Source organism: Gorilla gorilla, chromosome 19, assembly GCF_029281585.2.
Source record: "Gorilla gorilla gorilla isolate KB3781 chromosome 19, NHGRI_mGorGor1-v2.1_pri, whole genome shotgun sequence".
Taxonomy (NCBI): domain Eukaryota; kingdom Metazoa; phylum Chordata; class Mammalia; order Primates; family Hominidae; genus Gorilla; species Gorilla gorilla.
Genome location: NC_073243.2, coordinates 35,909,150 through 35,935,608, shown reverse-complemented (window position 1 = coordinate 35,935,608; position 26,459 = coordinate 35,909,150). Strand labels below are relative to the sequence as shown.

At 37.5% G+C, this 26,459-nt stretch overlaps 1 pseudogene; it reads right to left on the bottom strand.

Moving 5' to 3' along the window:
• Nucleotides 1–2,369: 2,369 nt before the first annotated feature.
• Nucleotides 2,370–3,351, bottom strand: LOC101154442 (ADP/ATP translocase 2-like; annotated as a pseudogene).
• Nucleotides 3,352–26,459: the final 23,108 nt, after the last annotated feature.

The following is a 26,459-nucleotide window of genomic DNA, read 5'->3' as shown; positions in this document are numbered from 1 at the left end:
GCTGTGTTGAGGATAGAGAACAAGGATGGAAAACGGATGAGTGATAATAATGGGCCAGGCCAGAGTGGTAGATGTGGAACTGGTGAGAAGGTAGACTCAGTAGAAATTCCTAATGGTTTTGATGTGGGGTATAAGAGTAAGAGAGAATTCAAAGATAACTTCAAAGCTATTGACCTGAGTAACTGAGAAGATGGTGAATCTCTTATGCAAAAATAATTCAAAAATTGCCATAAATCAAAGTAAAGTGTAAAATTATAAAACTTTAAAAAGAAAATACTGAAGATCTTCATGACCTATAGATAAGCAAAGAATTCTTAAACATGACACCAAAAGCATGATCCATAAAAGAAAACAAACAATGTGTTGGACTCATCAAAATTAAACATTTTTGGTCTGTTTAAATATTCTGTTAAGAAAATAAAGTCATAGCCTCGGAAAAATTATTTGCAAATCACATCTCCCACAAAGGCTTTGTATCCAGTATCTGTCTGTCTATCTATCAATTCATCTATCTATCTATCTATCTATCTATCTATCTATCTATCTATCTATCTATCTACACACACATACTATTTAAACTCAACAACAAGAAAATAAACAATCCCATTTGAAAATGGGAAAAAGATCTGAACAAATACATATCCAAAGGATAGCAGAGAAGCACATGAAAAGATGTTTAACATTATTAACCCTTAGGGAAATGCAATTAAAGTCACCATGATATACCCCAGCATACCTATCAGAATGCCTAAAGTAAAAAATACAATACCAAGTGCTGACAAGGATGAGGAACAACTGGGTCTCAGATATTGTTGGCAGAAATGTAAAGTGGTATGGCTAGTCAGGAATACAATTTGGAATTTCTTATAAAGTTAAACATATACTTCCCATATGATCCAGCAATGCTACTCCTGGATATTTATCCTAGAGAAACGAAAACTTATGTTAAACAAAACCCAGTACACAAATTATTCATAGCAGCTTTATTTCTAATAGGCAAAAAGTAGAAACAACATAAATGTCCTTCAACAAGTGAATGAACAAACAAACTGTGGTATATCTATATATGCAAATACTGCTCAGACAAAAAATAAAAAGAATGCATGTAACAACTTGAATGGAAGTCAAAGGTATCAGGCTGAGAGAAAAAAAAAAAGTCAATTTCAAAAAGCTACCTACCATATGATTCAATTTATATGACATTCTCAATAGGACACAATTATAGAGATGTGGAATGGATTAGTGGTTGCCAGGGGTTAGGGTTGGAGGGGAGAGGGCATGAAGGAGCTTGTTTGGGGTAAAGGAATAATTCTATATACTGATTGTATCTACTGCTGGTTACAAATATCTCAACATGTAACAACATTTCTTAAAACATTTCATACATCAAGAAAAAAAGTGCACATAAAAACTGGTGAAATCGAAAAAGGTCCATAGTTTAGTCAACAGTATTGTACCAATGCCAATTTCCTGATTTTTATACTCCTACTGTAGTTATGTAAGATGTTATTTTGGGGGGAATCAGGGTGAAGGATTCACGGGAACTCTGTACTATTTTTGCGACCTATCCATGAGCCTAAAATTAATTCAAAATAAAAAGGAAAAAGCTAGGGTTTCCATTAACCAGGATTAAAAAGACTGCACATAGAGTAAGTTTTACAGGAGGAGATGAGGGGTTCAATTTTTGATGTTCTAAATTTCAGATGTCCAGTACAAATGCTTATGTACAAGCCTGGCATTTGGGAAGGGAATCTGAATGAAATATGCATTTGGGAGATTATATTTAAAACCATGAGACTGGATAGGCTCATCCAGGACAGGAATGTAGATCAAAAAGAAAAGAGGAGCAAGGACTGGCCTTGGGGTGTTCCACTACCAGACAACAGGAGAGAACAGAGTGAACTCTTGGGAGGTAATAGCTCCACGTTTACAATTTTCCTTTTTGTGAAAACTTTTTAGGGTGAGTGTGACTGTGTGTGTGTGTGTGTGTTTGTGTGTGTGTGTTTTGACAGAGCTCTGTTCCAATCTATCAGATTTACTGGTAGATTTGAACCTCTTTCAGTTACTGTGGATTTCTTTCTCTTTCTTTGTATCTTAGATATTTTTATTTGTTCATATTTGTTACTTATCAGGAATGACTGAAATAAAAAATGTAATTGAGTCCCATAATCATAATCATCATTACCACCATCATCATGGTGGAAATGGCTTTAAGTGAGAACTGGTCATACGAATATTATTGCTCCTGACTTTCAACAGTAAATAGTTGCCATTAATGAATGCACAACCCAGAGTCTACCAACAAGGCTCAAGATATTTTAAATAATACAACATGCCTGTTCACAGGGGAAAAAAACCCAGGAAATAACTTATGTGTACTTCTTTATTTTATCATATAAGAAAAGCATAGAAGCACCACCCATGCCTCTGAGAATGCTGGACCATGCACCTTTGAGAAAAGCTTTGTCTCCTTCATCATGAGCAATTTTCCTCCAGCAGTCAGGGATGCCTGTGTGCAGAATATCAGTTCCTTTGCACCCTGACCATGTCATCTTGTGGTGGCAAACAGTGTCAAATGGATAGGAATGACTTTTTATCCCAGCAATGCCAGTGACAGATTGTGCGATCATCAGCTGATGAAGATGTTAGCATTCCTGGGATCTGGAAAAATGCCTTTTGCAGTGTCACGGATACCAAAGTAGGGAGCTTGGTAGATGATAATACCCCACACTGACACGTTAAAGCCTTGGTGCAGTCTCTTAATTCCATCGGATTTGTAGATCTTAACCAGGCAGTTACTGAGGCTTCTGGATTCCCTTTCAGCTCTAGCTTTACCCACATTAGCTGCTAGACAGGTACAAAGTCAAGTAGCTGCAAAAATCAAGAGGGTACACCATACACAAGGATGTGGCCCAGTGGCATCATTGGGGGCCACGTTGCCTGCAATGTAGCACCACAACTGGGGCCTCTCGTCCACCCCACCTCAGAAGATCTGCTTCTGTTTACCTTGGGCAAAGTTGACAGCCTAGGTGGGTAAGTATCTGATGACACTGGCCAGGTTACCATGGCAGAAGGACAGGACTCCCTGCTCCTTGGGGGTATGAACCACAGAGTCTGTCAAGTCCTTGCATAGCTTATCTGCGGTGATCTGCTTGCTGGAATGCTGCACTTGCAGCAGCAGCTTGACCCACTTGATGGGCACTGCTGTGTTCTTGGATATGGCTGCAGCCACGCCACCTGCCAGAAAGTCCTTGGAGAAGGTCACAGTGGCATCTGTCATATTGAAAGGAAAGAGGAGGCTGGCAACTGTGAGATGGGACTGGGCTGGGAACCAGCTTTGATTCTGGGACTCTGGGCAGACTTCTTTCTCTTTTCCTCTGTATTTCATCAATTCTGATAAAAATTTACAGGATATCAGTAGGAATGCCCCTCACTTCCTCTCATCTATTGAACTTGGCTCAATGATTTTACGAACTGTTATTTTTTTCAATCCCCGCTACCTCTAGGGATCATGTGTGGTAATATCAATGCTTTGGGAAAAATGAACATTGGTTCCATTAAAAGAGGATGGAACATCTGTTGTGAGACTACTTTCCCTAAGGGAAAGATAAACACAAAACCTGATTCACATTTAGGAAAAATTTTTTTACTTTCCTGAAATCATTGTTCATTTATGATCAGTATCTACTCTTACCATTTTATTTTTAAACAAAAGTTCTATCTCCTTTGCCACCATTTTCCCATTATCATCGCTGTTAAAAAATAAATCCACCTAATTAACCAGCTTTCACTTAATGAATAGGCAAATCACGATAATTGCTTTATAGGTTTAGGAATGCAGCCTTGCTCAGAGGGAAGCTTATAATAACTAATGCATATGTTAGGAAACAAGAAGGGGTGAAAATCAATGATCTTAGCATCCATCTCAAGAAGTTAGAAAAAGAACAGCAAGTTAAAACCAAACAAAGGGGGAGAAAAGGAATAATAAAAATGAAAGCAGAAAATAATGAGATATAGAGCAAACACATAATACAATAGAAAAGTTTAACCCAAACAAAAGTTATCTCTGTGCAAGAAAGTTTGACAAAGACAAAAAAGAAAAGCTATAATTGCCAACATCAGGAATTAAGAATGGAACATCACTTTAGATCCTATAAGTATTAAATTATGTATGAGGATACTATAAAAATTTATTCCAGTGAATTTAAAAAATGACACAACTTAATTACTAGTAAAAAACAATTTACCAAACTGACACCTATTTCTGACATGAGTAGAAATAGAATATATGAGCAATCATTTTGTAAGTCGCCTATTCATATTCTCAGTCCGTATTCAACTGGGATGTTTGTTTTTTAAAAAATTGATTCATGGAAATTCTTTATATATTAATATATTAACTCTTTGTCGTATACCTTGTAAATGTTTCCCTCAGTGTTTTTGCCTTAACATTTTATTCATAGAGTATAGAAATTTGAAATTTTATTATATAGTTAAGTTTGTTGAACTTTTCCTTTCTAAATTTTTTTGCTATTATTCTCAGTCTATCCTTATATGTTTTCTTCCAGTTTATGATGATGACGATGATGATATGTTTTTAAAATTAATTCTTTAAAACTTCTGGAACTTAATTTGATGTGTGATATGAAGCAAAGGATCAGTTGTTTCCCCCCAGCCCCCATAGCCAATTTTCTCAACATCATTTAAAATATAATCAATATTTTTTCCATTGGTTTCTGATGCTCCCTTGATCAAATACTTAAAGTCTGTGTATACTAGTGTCTGTTTCTCTTTTTACTTCTTTGTTAATTCTTCTGTAAAATTGCTCTTTAAACTTTTTTTCGTGGCTTTCACACCTTTTAGAAGAACATTAATTTTACCATGTTAAAAAAAATCCCATGGAATTTATTCAGTTGTTTTTTTAAAACTATATGGTTTGGAGGTGAAAATCCAGACATTTTAACAAAGTTAATGTGTCAAACTTAATAAAAGATCAGACTTTGTGCTCTGACATGCATTATCTGTAAAATGTCAATAGTAATATTTGATAGATTTGTTGGAAAGATACAATAAAATGTAAAATATATAAAATACCTTGAACAATCCTTGGTATAGCTGGGTAATAATAACTCCCAATATTCATTGCCTTCAGTGAATGCTGACTATTGGCTCACACTTCTGTTGATAAAATAAAAAATAAAATTTGCCTTTTATTAGTATTAGAGGTATTTGATCTTTACATCCTTTTATGCAGCATCTCTCTTCTTTTAAGGGAATAAATATTTTATTCCCTTAGCAAAATTCAATTGTTTTCTTCATATTAATCGTACACTTTTTGGTTAGGTTTATTCACAAATATTTTATGCTTTATATTGTTGTTTTGTATAAACTTCGTTTTCTCTCATTGTCTCTTTGGTCATTAATGCTATTAGCCAAGACTGAAAATGTATATTTATCTTGTATCAGACTACTTTGCTGAAGTCTAAAAAATTAATTTGAGACATTTTCAATTCTCATATAGTCTATGTAAGATGATCTTGTGTCCTTATTTCTAATAAAGTGTTTATTTTTTGTTTCTATTCCTTAATTTTTGAAATTGAATTCAAAAGGAGAATGAGATGATGTATTCTCTTGTTTTGATCCTTAATTTTAATAGAAGTGCCTCTATCCTTTTACTCTAAGTTACTGTATTGGCTTTTGGTTTAAAGTAGGTATTTGTTACCATGTCGACAAAGTGCCAGCTATGACTCTCAGGCTGCACAGTCAGGTGTGCAAGGAAAGTGACTGAAGCAAATTTGTATTTTGAGCCTTATTCTGCCAGATGGTAAGACCTTAATCTCAGTTAATTAAAGGTTTTCCCTCTCTTTTTTCCAGGGAACTTACACTGTGCCAGGGCATGGGGAGAGAGTGGGGAACTGATCCTGTGCAATCTCCTCCTCCTTTCACATATCCCTGTATTTCTCTCCTCCCAGTTCTTGCTAAATCAGTCAGCAAAGGTGGGAGAGGCTGGGTAGGGAGGAGCAGCAGAGGTTGGGGTATTCTTTCTTGTCTCTTTCTCTCACAGATTGCCCTGGGGTATGGTAGAAAGCAAGGAACATTCAGAGAAGTTTTCCTTGCCCTGATTCCTCTTCTCTTTCCTTGACAGCTTGTCCTGTGCTATAAATTTCACAACTCACTAGCTGTGGGGTGAAGTCAAAGGTGGAGCATGGAATGTGGAATAGGGGGAATGAGAAGGCTGGGGAGGATCTGGGCAACTGTGGGAGGAGAGGGGAGGATAGAAGAAAGGACAATTCCAGTAGCAAGTAGAAAGAGGGAGTAGGTCTAGGTCAGCATAGCCTGGCTGCTCTTCTGTTGATAAAATTAGAAAAATAAAATAAATTTTGTCCTTTATTAGCATTTCACATAAGGAAGTTTGCTGGCTATTCCTAGTGAGAGACATCTTTGATTTCAATCACAAATTATAAAAAAGGAAAAAAGTAGGTGTAACTTAAATAACTTTCCCTTTTTAATATTTCATATATATGTAAATATAGATCCCATATACATATAAATACATATATATGTTAATGTAGATTTCATGAATTTTATATATATGTTCTGTAAATATTCTGAAAAAATATATAAATTTGTATTTTGAGCCCTTATTCTGTATAAGCCTTCATATATATGTGTGAAATTTTCACATAAAGGGCAACTTTGACATATGCCATTGATTTTGATACAACATGTCGTTTGGAAGAACAGAGGTAAATGATTTATTTTGTGAGAATGTGTTTAAACAACAGAGTGTTTTGATTTCCTTTGGAAGAAAAGCCTGCTTTCCATTCTACTTGTCCCTTGGAGAATGCAGCAGTCAGGATGGCTGCACTGGGGGACCACACTCAGCAATGCAGTCTCCTTTCTCAAGATCGCACATTGTCATTTATTTTTGAAGCTGCGGTTTTGTGCTGTTATTTTTTCTTCTCCATCTGATTCATTCTGAGTCATGGGAAGCACATTCTCATTGCTATGGGGTACACTGCAGAGAGGGCTCACTTGCTTGTTCTGCACCATTAAATTCTTGCTTGTGTCTTTCTATCAGAAATGGTTTGAGGAGTCACAGCACAGAAATAAAAGGGAATATGAGCATTGTGCTTGGGAAGATTCAGACTAGGAGAAATAAGATTAATAAAGTGTTCTTTTTTTTTTTCTGTGAACTAATGTGCTTGATGGACAACTAAATCTCTCTGTCTTTCATTGTTCTCAAGCAAACAAGGAACCACTCAACAATGGCATTCTCTCCTGATAAACGATTTCATTTGAGCATGCCAGTTTCCCGGGCAAGGGGTGAGGGGTGTGTGGGATCACCTTAGTGTCAGAGCAGCATTATCAAATGTCAGATGTCCTTGGTCATCATCTTCCCCAAATGTATTAGCTTATAACCTGTCAGCAAGGAATTGAAAGCTATTATTCCAGTCATACTGACGGGATATGATTTTCCAAAATATAGGAGGTTTCTGTTCATTAAGAATCCACTGGTGCTGAGCATAGTTTGAAAATTTTAATTTGAACAAAAGTGGTCCTGTACTCTATGAGAGTTACTGCCAAGGTGATAGAACAAGGGCAATATACTTTGAAGATATTAAAAGCTGGACTAGAATGAAAGTATGGTGCAGTTCTCTCCTTTTCTCCTTTTATTCTGTGCTTAATACAATTATTTTAAACATAAATATGGTGCATTTTAGAACATGGAGACAATGAATCAAAAACTCATTCTTTGACCTTTCTTTTGCCTCAAAACATTTAAATCTAATTGATTTGCTGTAGTAGTAATAATTCCATTCACAAGAGACAAAAGCCATAACATCAATAAAATGATAAATGCAATTTGTTGTATTAGTGGCAAGCAATTGGAACAAAATATATTAGTAATTTAGAAACCATTCTGTATTTATATGCATGCTTCCTATTAAAAAGAAATGCACAGAATGGAAGGACATAGGGGATAACATATTTTCCCATTGAGATGAGTCCTTTTATTTGAGATTTATTCTATTGTAAGTTATAAAAAAGCGTATTTGCCCCTGTAACTGCAGCTTGCAGTAGAATCCATTTTCAGCACTTTTGAATTCAGCTCACATAGCCTTCTTGTAGGCTACAAGGAGGTTCAAGCTGTTCTAAAATAGTCATCACGATCCATTACACTCTGTTCCCTGTAGCTTTTGTTCCCAGTTGCGTGTGATACTGTAATTGTGAAAGAAAATTTAAAATACATGCTGACTTTACACATGGAAGGGTTATAGTTTCATTTGTTCAAAGCATTCTTGCATATATTATCCAAAATCTTGTATGAATAATCCAGGACAAAGGTAACATTTCAAAACAGGACATATCAAATTAATATTTCTTTATGTTAAAAGAAACACCTTAGGAGAAAAATGCCAAGTTTACATGTGGCATTTTGACTTGGTTTACATGTGGGAAATAGAAAATTCAAGCCAATAATTTAAACCCTAAAGATTTACTACAAATATCTGTATCACCAAAGTAAAAGCATTTTGCCTAAGAACACATTAAAAACTTCTTTAAAAATTGTATTCTTGGCCAGGCGCGGTGGCTCATGCCTGTAATCCCAGCACTTTGGGAGGCTGAAGCTGGCGGGTCACTTGAGGTCAGGAGTTCGAGACTAGCCTGGCCAGCATGGTGAAACCCCATCTCTACTAAAAACACAAAAAGTAGGTGGGCATGGTGGCATGTCCCTGTAATCCCAGCTACTCTGGAGCCTGAGGCAGGAGAATCGCTTGAACCTGGAAGGCGGAGGTTACAGTGAGCTGAGATCACGCCATTGCACTCCAGCCTGGGTGACAGAGTGAGACTCCGTCTCAAAAAAATAAAAAAAAAACAAAAAAACCCAAAAAATAATAATAATTGTATTCTGGGAGATTGTATTTATTCCATTTCTAAATAATAAAGACATGATATTTTAGATTATGTTTGCAATAATCTAAACATAGATTATTTTTGGATGTTGTAGCTTATAGTGAAAGACTTTGAGAGTATTAGAAAAACAACGAAGAGAAAACACTTCCATTCTAGTTCCTGACTTCACACACATTTTAGGGAAAGCTCAACCTTTTCTCCCAGGAACTGTCTCCTATTCCTTATGCTCATTTTTGCTTCATGTCTTCCAGTCATCCAATCTTCCTTGACATCCTTCACATTTCCCTTCTCTATCGAATCAGTTATCAAGTCCTATTGCATCTTCTCTTGCAAAACTGCTTTCCTTTAGAGAATCTCAGAATTTTATGCCTTTGAAGGAGACTCCTACAGTCCAGTTTTTCTCAAAACTTTTTAAGTAGCAGAAACTTTTCTCCAGATGTTACACAGAAGTCCCCAAATTGATAGTAACGATAAAAATAAAACAGATAAAAGAAAATTTGGTTTGGTTGAAGCAAGACTTGGGGGGCACAGACTCTTACCTATTTGGTCCATTCATGCTGCCTTGCTATTGTCTCCAAAGATGCTTTCCCTAACCCCAAGGGATCCTTGGAATGGAGAAAATGAAGGTCCAGAGAGATTAAGTGACTTGTCCAGGATCATGAAGCCAGTTAGCAGAGCTGGTCCCAGAAGTCAAGCTAAAGTTTAGTGCTCTTTTGGCTACATCAGGCAAACTCACTATCAACACCACCACCTGACAGAGCTTATTGTAGTCTCTAGTCTCTCCTGTTAAACTTCTCCGTTTACAGAACATAAGGTATTTTCCATCCTTTGTATCTGTCCCCTGTGCAATAGGCTCCCAGGGCTCTCCACTGCCTCTGAGATCAAGTGCAAGTCTTTACGGGTTCATTTCAGGCTCTTTATAATTTGCACATTTTCTTTCTTTTTTTAAATTATTATTATACTTTAAGTTCTAGGGTACATGTGTACAACATGCAGGTTTGTTACATAGGTATACATGTGCCATGTTGGTTTGCTGCACCATCCACTCGTCATTTACATTAGGTATTTCTCCTAATGCTATCCCTCCCCTAGCCCCCCATCCCTCGACAGGCCCTGGTGTGTGATGTTCCCTGCCCTGTGTCCAAGCGTTCTCATTGTTCAATTCGCACCTATTAGTGAGAATATGCGGTGTTTGGTTTTCCTTCCTTGTGATAGTTTGCTGAGAATGATGCTTTCCAGCTTCATCCATGTCCCTGCAAAGGACATGAACTCATCCTTTTTTAGGGCTGCATAGTATTCCATAGTGTATATGTGCCACATTTTCTTAATCCAGTCTATCACTGATGGACATTTGGGTTGGTTCCAAGTCTTTACTATTGTGAATAGTGCCACAATAAACATACGTGTGCATGTGTCTTTATAGTAGCATGATTTATAATCCTTTGGGTATATACCCAGTAATGGGATGGCTGGGTCAAATGGTATTTCTAGTTCTAGATGCTTGAGGAATTGCCATACTGTCTTCCACAGTGGTTGAACTAATTTACACTCCCATCAACAATGTAAAAGTATTCCTATTTCTCCACATTCCCTCCAGCATCTGTTGTTTCCTGACTTTTTAATGATCATCATTCTAACTGGCATAAGATGGTATCTCATTGTGGTTTTGATTTGCATTTCTCTAATGACCGGTGATGATGAGCATTTTTTCACGTGTCTGTTGGCTGCATAAATGTCTTCTTTTGAGAAGTCTCTGTTCATATCCTTTGCCCACTTTTTGATGGGCTGTTTGCTTTTTTCTTGTAAATTTGTTTAAGTTCATTGTAGATTCTGGATATTAGCCCTTTGTCAGATGGGTAGATTGCAAAAATTTCCCCCCATTCTATAGGTTGCCTGTTCACTCTGATGGTAGTTTCTTTCGCCGAATTTGCACATTTTCTTACATTGCTCTCCAATTCAAAGCCACTGTGCCAGCCTGGTTGATTTCTTCACTGACAATGGAAGCACTTCTAAGGCTTTCTTATACTGTTCTCTCTGGCTGCAATGCTATCTTTCTGTCTAAGGTGCCCTTCAAGGCTCCGATCAAGATTTCTGGAGCCTGTTCTGAGTATACCAGTTAAGTTACCCCTTTCGTCTTTGGACAAACTAATTCTGTACCTTTTTTTGCTTTTAAATTTCCCATAGGTAAGAATATATAAAAACATAAGTTCTTCCAGGACTGTGGCTTATTTTGTACATACTGCTGGCATGCTGCTTTGTGAATACCAGCTGTGTTTTGTGGGTTAATTACAGTGGACTGCGTGATGAAAAATGATACCTCTTTCTTGGTCACCGCACAAGAATCTACTGCAGTCTTTTTCATGTAGCTGATAGTTACTGGAGTTTACTATTGTCCATTTTTCTTTCCCACCATAGGAAATAGGGTCTAAACAGGCTTTCTATTTGATCTTACTCTGTAACTATACCATCAGCCTAATTATTAAATAATTCTAATTGAATTAATAAATGTCAGTAATAATAATTTAAGTGTTCTATGCAATTACCTATTTCTATAAGTTTTCAATAAATATTTAAAGTTTTACAGTAGAGTGATTATAATTGCTTTTCAGGATATAAAGATCACACCAAAAGCCATATTTGTTCCTGAATCAGAGGCTATCCATGATTCATTCTTATCTAGATGACAAACTCAGGCAGGACTCCATTCCCTATTACCTCTATAACTACAGTTAGAACTAGACTGGAGTTGCTGTCACAGAGTTATTTGAAATAAAAAATGAAGTCAGAATTCTGATTGGTTATTTAGACCATGATGAATAGCTTTACTAATTAGATTTCTATAATAGGTATTTTTAATATACATTAATACATTTAATAAAACTTCAAGCTACAGATTTCACTAAATTTATTACAAGCATGTTAATAATATTCAATACACTTAACAATATTTTAGTTTTCCCAACCTTTTCTGAGTATATTAGGTTAAACAGGATGTCTCTCAATGAGAGACTGAGAGGTGTAATTAATAGTCTTTTGATCAATCTTGGAAGAGTCTTTTTGATATATTTCCCAGAAATTGTGAAATTGATGTCTCTAATGATGGGTAACAAATCTTTTCACAATTCAGGATGATTTCCATTTCTTTGCTTTCAACAAAATTGAGGAAGACCTAATTGAGTTGTCAGCTGATGGGTCACAAAAATAATATTTGAAGATGTGCCACTGTGTAGTTTTGGCATGTAAAGTGGAAGACGTTCAAAGAGTTGAATGACATTTCTATAGAAAATTTTGCCCCAATTACATCTATTTTTAATTGTGAACAAAGATTCTCAGAGCTTACAAAAAAACACATTAGAACTGATACTAAACCCAGTCTCATTATAGCAATAAATAATATTCATTCACCAAAACATAAGTGAAATTAAAAATCTTCACCTGTCCCATGAAGACAAATAATTTCTAATTTTTTCTTTTTATGTTTAAAATTTAAAGTACATTTATATTGTAGCTATATGTAATAATAAGTATCATAATAATAATACTGAAGAAATTTTTTTTTGAATTTTATTTTATTTTAAGTTCTGGGACAATGTGCAGGACATGCAGGTTTGTTAACATGTAAACATGTGCCATGGTGATTTGCTGCACCTGTCAACCCATAACCTAGGTATTAAGTCCTGCATGCATTAGCTGTTTATCCTGATGATTTCCCTCCTCCTGCCCCACTGACAGGCCCCAGTGTGTGTTGTTCTCCTCCCTGTGTCCATGTGCTCTCATTGTTCAGCTTGTTTTGTTTTTTTTTTTTTTGCTTTTAAATTTCACATGGGTAAGAATATGTAAAAACGTAAGTGGGAACATGTAGTGTTTGGTTTTCTGTTCCTGTGTTAGTTTGCTGAGGATAATGGCTTCCGGCTCCATCTATGCCCCTGCAAAGGACATGATCTCATTCCTTTTTATGGCTGCATAGTATTCTGTGGTGTATATGTACCACACTTTCTTTATCCAGTCTATCATCGATGGACATTTGGGTTGATTCCATGTCTTTGCTATTGTGAATAGTGCTGCAATGAACATACACACGCATGTATCTTTATAATAGAATAATTTATATTCTTTTGGGTATACAGCCAGTAATGGGATTGCTGAGTCAAATGGTATTTCTAGTTCTAGGTCTTTGAGGAATCACCACACTGTCTTCCACAATGGTTGAACAAATTTATATTCTCACCAATAGTGTAAAAGCATTCCTATTTCTCCAAAGCCTCACCAGCATCTGTTGTTTCTTGACTTTTTAATAATCGCCATTCTGACTGGTGTGAGATGGTATCTCATTGTGGTTTTGATTTGCATTTCTCTAATGATCAGTGATGTTGAGCTTTTTTTCATACATTTGTTGGCCCCATAAATGTCTTTTGAGAAGTGTCTGTTCATGTCCTTTGCCCACTTTAAATTTGTTTGAGTTTCTTGTAGATTCTGGATATTAGATCTTTGTCAGATGGAGGGATTGCAAAATTTTTCTCTGACAGCTTCTTTTGCTGTGCAGAAGCTCTTTAGTTTAATCAGATCCAATTTGTCAATTTTTGCTGTTGTTGCAATTGCTGTTGATGTTTCTGTCATGAAATCTTTGCCGGTGCCTATGTCTTGAATGGTATTGCCTATATTGTCTTCTAGGGTTTCTATAGTTTTGGGTTTTACATTTAAGTCTTTAATCCATCTTGAGTTAATTTTTGTGTAATGTATAAGGAAGGGGTCCAGTTTCAATTTTCTGCATATGGCTAGCTAGTTTTCCCAGCACCATTTATTAAATAGAAAATTATTTCCCCATTGCTTGTTTTTGTCAGGTTTGTCAAAGATGAGATGTTTGTAGATGTATGATCTTATTTCTGAGATTTCTATTCTGTTCCATTGGTTTATGTGTTTTTTTTTGTACCAGCACCATGCTGTTTTGGTTACTGTAGCCTTGTAGTATAGTTTGAAGTTAGATAGCATGATGCCTCTCAAGGAAAAATTTTCACCCTCAAAAGCCTTACAAGTTATTTAATTTACATAGTAATACATATATTTGGTTGCAGAGAAAGATGAAAGGTGATCAATAAAGTATTTTCAAGTATGAGATATTTTACATGAAGATATTCTGTGGGGAAAGTGGAATAAAATACAAATTCAAGGAAAAAAATGATGTAAAATTTATGAGCATTAAAGAAGAGCTTTTTATAATATACTTTTTCTTTAATATTTTATTATTTTTATTATTACTATTATTTTTATTTGAATAGGTTTTTGGGGAACAGGTGGTGTTTGGTTACATGGTTAAGTTCTTTAGGGGTAATTTCTGAGATTTTGTTGCTCCCATCACCTGAGCAGTGTTGTGTACCCAATGTGTAGTCCTTTATCCCTCACCTCCCACCCCACCCTTTCCCCTGAGTCCCGAAAGTCCATTGTATCATTCTCATGCATTTTTGTCCTCATAGCTTAGCTCTCACTTACAAGTGAGAACATATAATGTTTGTTTTTTCATTCCTGACTTACTTCACTTAGAATGATGGTCTCCACCTCCATCCAGGTGGCTGCAAATGCCACTATTTTTTTTATGGCTGAGTAGTATTCCATGGTATATACATACCACATTTTCTTTATCCACTTGTTCATTGATGGGCATTTGAGCTGGTTCCATATTTTTGCAATTGTGAATTGTGCTGCTATAAACATGCATTTGCAAGTATCTTTTTTGTATAATGACTTCTTTTCCTATGGGTAGATACCCAGTCTTGGGACTACTGGATCAAATGGTAGCTTTACTTTTAGTTCTTTAAGGAAACTCCACACTGTTTGCCATAATGGTTGTACTAGTTTACATTCCCACCAGCAGTGTAAAAGTGTTCCCCTTTCACCACATCCATGCTAACATCTATTATTTTTTTATTAAGGCTATTCTCGTAGAGTAAGGCGATATCTCATTGTGGTTTTGATTTGAATTTCCGTGATAATTAGTGATGTTCAGCATTTTTTCATGTTTGTTGGCCATTTGTATATCTGCTTTTGAGAATTGTCTCTTCATGTCATTAGCCCACTTTTTGATGGCATTGTTTGTTTTTTTTCTTGCTAATTTGTTTGATATTTTCAAACTATGCAAATTCAGTTCTATCCAACAAAGGACATAGTTTAATATTTTCAAACTATGCATTGAATTTGCATAGTTTGAAAATATTAAACTATGTCCTTTGTTGGATAGATACTTTGCAAATATTTTCTCCCATTCTGTGGGTTGTCTGTTTACGCTGCTGACTATTTCTTTTGCTGTTCAAAAGCTCTTTAGTTTAATTAATTCCTATCTATTTATCCTTGTTTTTATTGCGTTTGCTTTTGGGTTCTTGGTCATAAAGTCTTTGCCTAAGCCAATGTCTAGAAGGGTTTTTCTGGTGTTATCTTCTAGAATTTTTATGGTTTCATGTCTTAGATTTAAGTCTTTGATCCATCTTGAGTTGATTTTTGTATAAGGTGAGAGATGAGGATCCAGTTTCATTCTTCTATATTGGCTTGCCAATTATACCAGCACATTTTGTTGAATAGGGTGTCCTTTCCACACTTTACGTTTTCATTTGTTTTGTCAAAAAACAGTTGGCTGTAAGTATTTGGCTTTATTTCTGGGTTCTTTATTCTTTTTCCTTGCTCTATGTACCAATTTTTATATCAGCATCATGCTGTTTTGGTGCCTATAGCCTTAATAGTATACTTTGAAGTCCAGTAATACAATGCCTCCAGATTTGTTCTTTTGCTTAGTCTTGCTTTGGCTATATGAGCTCTTTTTGGTTCCATGTGAATTTTAGGATTTTTTTTCTAGTTCTCTGAAGAATGATGGTGGTATTTTGATACGGTTTGGCTGTGTCCCCACCCAAACCTCATCTTGAATTATATCTCCCATAATTTCCAGTGTTGTGGGAGGGACCTGGTGGGAGATAATGGAATTATGGTAGTGGTTTCCCATACTCTTCTCATGGTAGTGAATAAGTCTCATGAGATCTGACGGTTTTATATGGGGAAACCCCTTTCGCTTGGCTCTCATTCTCTCTCTTGCCTGCCACCATGTAAGACATGCCTTTCACCTTCCCACCATGATTGTTCTGCCTCCCCAGCCACATGAAACTGTGGGTCCATTAAACCTTTTTTTCTTTATAAATTACCCAATCTCAGGTATGTCCTTATCAGCAGCATGAAAATGGACTAATACATATTTTAATGGGAATTGCATTGAATTTTTAGATTGCTTTTGGCAGTATGGTCATTTTCATAATATTGATTCTACCCATCCATGAGCATGGGATATGTTTCCATTTGTTTATGTCATCTGTGATTTCTTTCAGCAGTGTTTTGTAGTTTTCCTTGTAGAAATCTTTCACCTCCTTGGTTAGGTATATTCCTAAGTATTTTATTTCAATTCTTTTTTGGCTCTTGTAAAAGGGCTTGAGTTCTTGATTTGATTCTCAGCTTTGTTGCTGTTGGTGTACAGCAGTGCTACTGCTTTCTGTACATTAATTTTGTATCCTGAAACTTCACTGAATTCACTTATCAGTTCCAGGAGGTTTTTGGATGAGTCTTTAGGGTTTTATAGGTATACAGTCATATCATCTGTGAACAGCAACAGTTCAGTTTTACTTCCTCTTTACTGATTTGGATGCCCTTGATTTTTTTCTCTTGTCTGATTGCTCTGGCTAGGAATTTCAGTACTATGTTGAATAAAAGTGGTGAAAGTGGGCACTCTTTTCTTGTTCCAGTTTTCTAAAGGAATGCTTTCAACTTTTCCCCATTCAGTATTATGTTGGCTGTGGGTTTGTCATACATGGCTTTTTATTACCTTAAGGTATGTCCCTTCTATGCTGATTTTGATGAGAGTTTTAATAATAAAGGAATGCTAGATTTTGTCAAATGCTTTTTCTGCTTCTATTGAGATGATCATGCAATTTTTGTTTTTAATTCTGTTTGTGTGGTGTATCACAGTTATTGACTTGCGTATGTTAAACCATCCCTGTATTCCTGGTATAAAACTCGCTTGATCATGGTGGATTATCTTTTCAATATGCTATTGTATTTGGTTAGGTAGTATTTTATTAAGTATTTTAGCATCTATATTCATCAGGGATATTAGTCTGTGGTTTCTTTTTTTTTTGGTTATATTCTTTCCTGGTTTTGGTATTAGGGTGATATTGGCTTCATAGAATGATTTAGAAAGGAGTCCCTCTTTCTCTGTCTTGTGGAATAGGGTCAGTAGGATTGATACCAATTCTTCTTTGAATATCTCACAGAATTCAGTTGTGAATCAATCTGGTCCTGGGCTTTTTTGTTGGCAATTTAAAAAATTCCATTTCAATCTCACTGCTTGTTATTTGTTCAGAGTTTCTATTTCTCCCTGGTTTAATCTAAGAGGGTTGTATCTTTCCAGGAATTTATCCCTCTCCTCCAGGTTTTCTAGTTTTGTGCAAAACGGTGTTCATGATAGCCTGGAATGATCTTTTGTATTTCTGTGGTACCAGTTGTAATATCTCCTGTTTCATTTCTAATTGAAGTTATTTGGATCGTCTTTCTTCTTTTCTTGGCTAATCTCACTAATGGTGTATCAATTTTGTTTATCTTTTCAAATAGCCACCTTTTTGTTTCATTTATCCTTTTTTTTGTTTCAGTTTCCTTTAATTCTGCTCTGATCTTGGTGTTTTTTTTTTTCCTGCAGAGTTTGGGTTTGGTTTGTTCTTATTTCTCTAGCTCCTTGAGGTGTGACCTCAGATTGTCTATTAGTGTTCTTTCAGACTTTCTGATGTAGGCATTTAATGCTACATACTTCCCTCTTAGCACGACTTATGCCATATCCCAGAGATTTTGATAGGTTGTGTCACTATTATTGTTCAGTTCAAAAAAATTTTAATTTTCATCTTGTTCCTATTGTCCAAATGACCATTCAGGAGCAGGTTGTTTAATTTCCATATATTTGCATGGTTTTGAAGGTTCCTTTTGGAGTTGATTTCCAGTTTTATTCCACTGTGGTGTGAGAGAGTACTTGATACAATTTCAATTTTCTTAAATTTATTGAGACTTGTTTTGTGGCCTATCATATGGTCTATCTTGGAGATATCTTGTGCTGATGAGTAAAATGTATATTCTGCACTTGTTGGGTAAAATGTATTGTAAGTATCTGTTAAGTTCATGTGTTCTAGGGTATGGTTTAAGTCCATTGTTTCTTTGTTGACTTTCTCTCTTGATGACCTGTATAATGTTGTCAGTGGAGTACTGAATTCCCCCATTATTATTATGTTGCTGTCTATCTCATTTACTAGGTCTAAAGTAGTAACTGTTTTATAAATTTGGGACCTCCAGGTTAGGTGCATATATATTTAGAATTGTGATGTTTCCTTGTTGGACTAGTCATTTTATCATTATAAAATGTCCTTCTTTGTCTTTTTTAACTGTTGTTGCTTTAAAGTCTGTTTTGTCTGGTGTAAGAACAGCTACTCCTGTTCACTTTTGGTGTCCATTTGCATGGAATATCTTTTTTGACCCCTTTACCTTAAGTTTACATGAGTCCTTATGTGTTAGATGAGTGTCTTGAAGACAGCAGATACTTGGTTGGTGAATTCTTATTCATTCTGCCATTCTGTGTCTTTTCAGTGGAGCATTTAGGCCATTTACATTCATGTTAGTATTGAGATATGAGGTACTATTCTATTCATTGTGCTAGTTGTTGCCTGAATGCCTTGTTTTTTTATTCATTGTGGTATTGTATACTAGTCCTATGAGATTTATGCTTTAAGGAGGTTCTATTTTGGTGTATTTTGAGGATTTGTTTCAAGACTTAGAGCTCCTTTTAGCAGTTCTTATAGTAGTGGTTTGGTAGTGATGAATTCTCTCTGTATTTGTTTGTCTGTAAAAGACTGTATCTTACTTTCATTTATGAAGCCTAGTTTTGCTGGATACAAAATTCTTGGTTGGTAATTGTTTTTTTTAAGGAGGCTAAAAACAGGCACCCAATCCCTTCTAGCTTTTAGGGTTTCTGCTGAGAAATCTGCTGTTAATCTGATAGGTTTTCCTTTATAGGTTAGATGATGTTTTTGCTTCACAGCTCTTAAGATTTTTTCCTTCATCTTGACTTTAGATAACCTGATGACAATGTGCCTAGGCAATGATCCTTTTGCAATAAATTTCCTGGATGTTCTTTGAGCTTCTTATATTTGGGTGTCTCGATCTCTAGCAAGGCTGGGGAAGTTTTGCTTGATTATTCCCTCAAATATGTTTTCCAAACTTTTAGATTTCTCTTCTTCCTCAGGGACACCAATTATTCCTAGGTTTGGTCATTTAACATAATCCCAAACTTTTTGGAGGCTTTGTTCTTTTTTATTTATTTATTTATTGTTACTATACTTTAAGTTTTAGGGTACATGTGCACAATGTGCAAGTTAGTTACATATGTATACATGTGCCATGCTGGTGTGCTGCACCCACTAACTCGTCATCTAGCATTAGGTATATCTCCCAATGCTATCCCTCCCCCCTCCACCCACCCCACAACAGTCCCCAGAGTCTGATGTTCCCCTTCCTGTGTCCATGTGTTCTCATTGTTCAATTCCCACCTATGAGTGAGAATATGCGGTGTTTGTTTTTTCGTTCTTGCAATAGTTTACTGAGAATGATGATTTCCAATTTCATCCATGTCCCTACAAAAGACATGAACTCATCATTTTTTATGGCTGCATAGTATTCCATGGTGTATATGTGCCACATTTTCTTAATCCAGTCTATCATTGTTGGACATTTGGGTTGGTTCCAAGTCTTTGCTATTGTGAATAATGCCGCAATAAACATACGTGTGCATGTGTCTTTATAGCAGCATGATTTATAGTCCTTTGGTTATATACCCAGTAATGGGATGGCCGGGTCAAATGGTATTTCTAGTTCTAGATCCCTGAGGAATCGCCACACTGACTTCCACAATGGTTGAACTAGTTTACAGTCCCACCAACAGTGTAAAAGTGTTCCTATTTCTTCACATCCTCTCCAGCACCTGTTGTTTCCTGACTTTTTAATGATTGCCATTCTAACTGGTGTGAGATGGTATCTCATTGTGGTTTTGATTTGCATTTCTCTGATGGCCAGTGATGGTGAGCATTTTTTCATGTGTTTTTTGGCTGCATAAATGTCTTGTTTAGAGAAGTGTCTGTTCATGTCCTTTGCCCACTTTTTGATGGGGTTGTTTGTTTTTTTCTTGTAAATTTGTTTGAGTTCATTGTAGATTCTGGATATTAGCCCTTTGTCAGATGAGTAGGTTGCAAAAATTTTCTCCCATTTTGTAGGTTGCTTGTTCACTCTGATGGTAGTTTCTTTAGCTGTGCAGAAGCTCTTTAGTTTAATTAGATCCAATTTGTCAATTTTGGCTTTTGTTGCCATTGCTTTTGGTGTTTTAGACATGAAGTCCTTGCCCACGCCTATGTCCTGAATGGTAATGCCTAGGTTTTCTTCTAGGGTTTTTATGGTTTTAGGTGTAACGTTTAAGTCTTTAATCCATCTTGAATTGATTTTCATATAAGATGTAAGGAAGGGATCCAGTTTCAGCTTTCTACATATGGCTAGCCTGTTTTCCTAGCACCATTTATTAAATAGGGAATCCTTTCCCCATTTCTTGTTTTTGTCAGGTTTGTCAAAGATCAGATAGTTGTAGATATGCGGCGTTATTTCTGAGGGCTCTGTTCTGTTCCATTGATCTATATCTCTGTTTTGGCACCAGTACCATGCTGTTTTGGTTACTGTAGCCTTGTAGTATAGTTTGAAGTCAGGTAGTGTGATGCCTCCAGCTTTGTTCTTTTGGCTTAGGATTGACTTGGCAATGCAGGCTCTTTTTTGGTTCCATATGAACTTTAAAGTAGTTTTTTCCAATTCTGTGAAGAAAGTCATTGGTAGCTTGATGGGGATGGCATTGAATCTGTAAATTACCTTGGGCAGTATGGCCATTTTCATGATATTGATTCTTCCTACCCATAAGCATGAAATGTTCTTCCATTTGTTTGTATCCTCTTTTATTTCCTTGAACAGTGGTTTGTAGTTCTCCTTGAAGAGGTCCTTCACATCCCTTGTAAGTTGGATTCCTAGGTATGTTATTCTCTTTGAAGCAGTTGTGAATGGGAGTTCACTCATGATTTGTCTCTCTGTTTGTCTGTTGTTGGTGTATAAGAATGCTTGTGATTTTTGTACATTGATTTTGTATCCTGAGACTTTGCTGAAGTTGCTTATCAGCTTAAGGAAATATTAGGCTGAGACAATGGGGTTTTCTAGATATACAATCATGTCGTCTGCAAACAGGGAGAATTTGACTTCCTCTTTTCCTAATTGAATACCCTTTATTTCTTTCTCCTGCCTGATTGCCCTGGCCAGAACTTCCAACACTATATTGAATAGGAGTGGTGAGAGAGGGCATCCCTGTCTTGTGCCAATTTTCAAAGGGAATGCTTCCAGTTTTTGCCCATTCAGTATGATATTGGCTGTGGGTTTGTCATAGATAGCTCTTATTATTTTGAGATACGTCCCATCAATACCTAATTTATTGAGAGTTTTTAGCATGAAGGGTTGTTGAATTTTGTCAAAGGCCTTTTCTGCATCTATTGAGATAATCATGTGGTTTTTGTCTTTGGTTCTGTTTATATGCTGGATTACATTTATTGATTTGCGTATATTGAACCAGCCTTGCATCCCAGGGATGAAGCCCACTTGATCATGGTGGATAAGCTTTTTGATGTGCTGCTGGATTCAGTTTGCCAGTATTTTATTGAGGATTTTTGCATCAATGTTCATCAAGGATATTGGTCTAAAATTCTCTTTTTTGGTTGTGTCTCTGCCAGGCTTTGGTATCAGGATGATGCTGGCCTCATCAAATGAGTTAGGGAGGATTCCCTCTTTTTCTATTGATTGGAACAGTTTCAGAAGGAATGGTACCAGTTCTTCCTTGTACCTCTGGTAGAACTCAGCTGTGAATCCATCTGGTCCTGGACTCTTTTTCGTTGGTAAGCTATTGATTATTGCCACAATTTCAGCTCCTGTTATTAGTCTATTCAGAGATTCAACTTCTTCCTGGTTTAGTCTTGGGAGAGTGTATGTGTTGAGGAATTTATCCATTTCTGCTAGATTTTCTAGTTTATTTGCATAGAGGTGTTTGTAGTATTCTCTGATGGTAGTTTGTATTTCTGTGGGATCGGTGGTGATATCCCCTTTATCATTTTTTATTGCATCTATTTGATTCTTCTCTCTTTTCTTCTTTATTAGTCTTGCTAGCGGTCTAGCAATTTTGTTGATCCTCTCAAAAAACCAGCTCCTGGATTCGTTAATTTTTTGAAGGGTTTTTTGTGTCTCTATTTCCTTCAGTTCTGCTCTGATTTTAGTTATTTCTTGCCTTCTGCTAGCTTTTGAATGTGTTTGCTCTTGCTTTTCTAGTTCTTTTAATTGTGATGTTAGGGTGTCAATTTTGGATCTTTCCTCCTTTCTCTTGTGGGCATTTAGTGCTATAAATTTCCCTCTACACACTGCTTTGAATATGTCCCAGAGATTCTGGTATGTTGTGTCTTTGTTCTCACTGGTTTCAAAGAACATCTTTATTTCTGCCTTCATTTCGTTATGTACCCAGTAGTCATTCAGGAGCAGGTTGTTCAGTTTCCATGTAGTTGAGCGGTTTTGAGTGAGATTCTTAATCCTGAGTTCTAGTTTGATTGCACTGTGGTCTGAGAGATCGTTTGTTATAATTTCTGTTCTTTTACATTTGCTGAGGAGAGCTTTACTTCCAAGTATGTGGTCAATTTTGGAATAGGTGTGGTGTGGTGCTGAAAAAAATGTATATTCTGTTGATTTGGGGTGGAGAGTTCTATAGATGTCTATTAGGTCTGCTTGGTGCAGAGCTGAGTTCCATTCCTGGGTATCCTTGTTGACTTTCTGTCTCCTTGATCTGTCTAATGTTGACAGTGGTGTGTTAAAGTCTCCCATTATTAATGTGTGGGAGTCTAAGTCTCTTTGTAGGTCACTCAGGACTTGCTTTATGAATCTGGGTGCTCCTGTATTGGGTGCATATATATTTAGGATAGTTAGCTCTTCTTGTTGAATTGATCCCTTTACCATTAAGTAATGGCCTTCTTTGTCTCTTTTGATCTTTGTTGGTTTAAAGTCTGTTTTATCCGAGACTAGGATTGCAACCCCTGCCTTTTTTTGTTTTCCATTTGCTTGGTAGATCTTCCTCCATCCTTTTATTTTGAGCCTATGTGTGTCTCTGCCCGTGAGATGGGTTTCCTGAATACAGCACACTGATGGGTCTTGCCTCTTTATCCAGTTCACCAGTCTGTGTCTTTTAATTGGAGCATTTAGCCCATTTACATTTAAAGTTAATATTGTTATGTGTGAATTTGATCCTGTCATTATGATGTTAGCTGGTTATTTTGCTCGTTAGTTGATGCAGTTTCTTCCTCGTCTCGATGGTCTGTACATTTTGGCATGATTTTGCAGTGGCTGGTACCAGTTGTTCCTTTCCATGTTTAGTGCTTCCTTCAGGAGCTCTTTTAGGGCAGGCCTGGTGGTGACAAAATCTCCAGCATTTGCTTGTCTGTAGAGTATTTTATTTCTCCTTCACTTAGGAAGCTTAGTTTGGCCGGATATGAAATTCTGGGTTGAAAATTCTTTTCTTTAAGAATGTTGAATATTGGCCCCCACTCTCTTCCGGCTTGTAGAGTTTCTGCTGAGAGATCAGCTGTTAGTCTGATGGGCTTCCCTTTGAGGGTAACCCGACCTTTCTCTCTGGCTGCCCTTAACATTTTTTCCTTCATTTCAACTTTGTTGAATCTGAGAGTGATGTGTCTTGGAGTTGCTCTTCTCGAGGAGTATCTTTGTGGCGTTCTCTGTATTTCCTGAATCTGAATGTCAGCCTGCCTTGCTAGATTGGGGAAGTTCTCCTGGATAATATCTTGCAGAGTGTTTTCCAACTTGGTTCCATTCTCCCCATCACTTTCAGGTACACCAATCAGATGTAGATTTGGTCTTTTCACATAGTCCCATATTTCTTGGAGGCTTTGTTCATTTCTTTTTATTCTTTTTTCTCTAAACTTCCCTTCTTGCTTCATTTCATTCATTTCATCTTCCATTGCTGATACCCTTTCTTCCAATTGATCGCATTGGCTCCTGAGGCTTCTGCATTCTTCACATATTTCTCGAGCCTTGGTTTTCAGCTGCATCAGCTCCTTTAAACACTTCTCTGTATTGGTTATTCTAGTTATACATTCTTCTAAATTTTTTTCAAAGTTTTCAACTTCTTTGCCTTTGGTTTGAATTTCCTCCCATAGCTTGGAGTAATTTGATCGTCTGAAACCTTCTCTCAACTCGTCAAAGTCATTCTCCATCCAGCTTTGTTCCATTGCTGGTGAGGAACTGCATTCCTTTGGAGGAGGAGAGTCACTCTGCTTTTTAGAGTTTCCAGTTTTTCTGCTCTGTTTTTCCCCCATCTTTGTGGTTTTATCTGCTTTTGGTCTTTGATGATGGTGATGTACAGATGTGTTTTTGGTGTGGATGTCCTTTCTGTTTGTTAGTTTTCCTTCTAACAGACAGGACCCTGAGCTGCAGGTCTGTTGGAGTTTGCTGGAGGTCCACTCCAGACCGTGTTTGCCTGGGTATCAGCAGCAGTGGCTGCAGAACAGTGGATATTGGTGTGAGATGTCAGTCTGCCCCTGCTGGGGGATGCCTCCCAGTTAGGCTGCTCGGGGGTCAGGCATCAGGGACACACTTGTGGAGGCAGTCTGCTCGTTCTCAGATCTCCAGTTGCATGTGGGGAGAACCACTGCTCTCTTCAAAGCTGTCAGACAGGGACATTTAAGTCTGCAGAGGTTACTGCTGTCTTTTTCTTTGTCTGTGCCCTGCCCCCATAGGTGGAGCCTACAGAGGCAGGCAGGCCTCCTTCAGCTATGGTGGGCTCCACCCAGTTCGAGCTTCCCGGCTGCTTTGTTTACCTAAGCAAGCCTGGGCAATGGTGGGCGCCCCTCCCCGAGCCTTGCTGCCGACTTGCAGTTTGATCTCAGACTGCTGTGCTAGCAATCAGCGAGACTCCGTGGGCGTAGGACTCTCCGAGCCAGACGTGGGATATAATCTCCTGGTGCACCATTTTTTAAGCCCGTCGGAAAAGCGCAGTATTCGGGTCGGAGTGACCCGATTTTCCAGGTGCCATCTGTCACCCCTTTCTGTGACTACGAAAGGGAACTCCCTGACCCCTTGAGCTTCCCGAGTGAGGCAATGCCTCGCCCTGCTTCAGCTCGTGCATGGTGCGCGCACCCACTGACCTGCACCCACTCTCTGGCACTCCTTTGTGAGATGAACCTGGTACCTCAGATGGAAATGCAGAAATCACTCGTCTTCTGCGTCGCTCATGCTGGGAGCTGTAGACCGGAGCTCTTCCTATTCGGCCATCTTTGCTTCTCCCCCCGTTCTTTTTTTTTTTTTTAATTATTATTTTTGCTTTGTCTTTGTCAGATTGGGCTAACTTGGAAGTCTTGTCTTCAAACTCTGAAGTTCTTTCTTCTACTTGTTCAGTTCTATTGCTGAGACTTTCCAGTGCCTTTTGCATTTCTTTAAGTGTGTCCTTCATTTCCAGAAGTTATAATTGTTCTTTATTTATGATATCTATTTTGCTGAAGATTTTCCCTTCATTTTCTGTATCATGTTTTTATTTCTTTAAGTGGTACTTCACTTTTCTCTGGTGCCTCCTTGATTAGCTTAATAATCAACCTTCTGAATTCTTTTTCTGGCAATCCAGAGATTTCTTCTTGGTTTGGATCTATTGCTGGTGAGCTAGTGTGACCCTTTAGGGGTGTTGAATAACCTTGTTTTGTTCATATTACCAGGATTGTTTTTCTGGTTTCTTCTCATTTGGGTGAACTGTGTCGGAGGGAAGATTTGGGGCTCAAGGGCTACTGATCAGATTCTTTTGTCCCATGGGGTGCTCCCTTGAAGTGGTGCTCTCCCCCTTCCCCTAGGGATGGGACTTCCTGAGAGCCAAACTGCAGTGATTTTTATTTCTCTTCTGGGTCTAGTCACCCAGCAGAGCTACTGGGCTCCAGTCTGGTACTGGGGAGTGTCTGCAGAGTCCTTTGATGTGATCCATCTTCAGGTCTCCCAGCTGTGGATACAAGCACCTGCTCCAGTGGAGGTAGCAGGGGAGTGAAATGGATTCTGTGACGGTTCTTGGTTGGAGTTTTGTTTAGTGTGCTAGTTTTGCATTGTTTGACTTCCAGCCTGGAGGTGGCACTTCCAAGAAAGCATTAGCTGTGGTAGTATAGGGAGCATACAAGCTTGCTCTAAGGTCTCCTGGATAAGTATTCGGGTTCCTCAAGTGGTGGATGGGGCCATAGCGCTCCCATGAGATTATGTTCTTTGTCTACTACTAGGGTGGATGAAAGACCATCAGGTGGGGGCAGGGTTAGGCTTGTCTGAGCTCATACTGTGCTTGAGTGGGGCTTGATGAGGCCACTGTGGGGGATGGGGCTGTG